This window comes from Pipistrellus kuhlii, unplaced genomic scaffold, assembly GCF_014108245.1.
Source record: "Pipistrellus kuhlii isolate mPipKuh1 unplaced genomic scaffold, mPipKuh1.p scaffold_m20_p_4, whole genome shotgun sequence".
Classification (NCBI taxonomy): domain Eukaryota; kingdom Metazoa; phylum Chordata; class Mammalia; order Chiroptera; family Vespertilionidae; genus Pipistrellus; species Pipistrellus kuhlii.
Window position 1 is genome coordinate 7,576,002 of NW_023425540.1, and position 710 is coordinate 7,576,711.

The 710-nt window shown below is 39.2% G+C and overlaps 1 non-coding gene across 1 annotated transcript; it reads left to right on the top strand.

Annotated features, from left to right (window-relative positions):
• The first annotated feature begins 269 nt into the window (after positions 1-269).
• Positions 270-397, top strand: LOC118703997. The gene has a single exon (XR_004983236.1). It is a non-coding gene; the product is annotated as a small nucleolar RNA SNORA3/SNORA45 family (small nucleolar RNA).
• Positions 398-710: the final 313 nt, after the last annotated feature.

Here is a 710-nt window from a genome sequence, read left to right on the forward strand (position 1 = left end):
ATTTCAATAGGGTACCACTCAAGTAAACCTTCTTTTTAAAACATTCTAAACAGGACTCTAAGCTCTGCCCTACTTAAAGTAATGTGCTTGTCAAGGCTTATAGTGTACCTCAGAACGTTTTTGAAATGTTTGGTTAATGAAAAAATTCAGCTTAAGAGAAATATTAAAATCTAATAATATGTCAAATTCAACAAACAGCCACTTTTCCCATGTTACACATAGATCTTGGCATCACATGAAGCTACATTACCTTTAAAATAAATAACACCCCTGAGACTAGAGCCACATCTTGACAGCTATTGTCCTGGTGTGCTAGAGTTCTCGGAGAGAATCTGCTGGTCTTGATTCACTGACGAGGGCCACAAATGCCCCAGTTGTGCCCAGATCAGAAATATAGGCAAAAAAATAAATAAATAACATCATACATCCTCCTCTGACAAGTTTCCTTTCCTTCTCACTAATTTGTTTGACCATTCTTTGTCCTCATGAGCCTCAAGTTCATTGACAATTCTATCCTATCCATGTCCAATGGCCTCTACTTGTCATTATGTCCTTCCTTACCCAAATTAGATTTTAGAGTCAACAAGTTCAATAATGATGCTTGATACCTCTCTGTCTTCTCTTGGTACTTGCCAGCCCAAGTCCTGGACTTCCTCCAAGCTTGCACTCAGGCAGCTGAGCTTTGCTGGAGACAGATCCCAACATGCAAT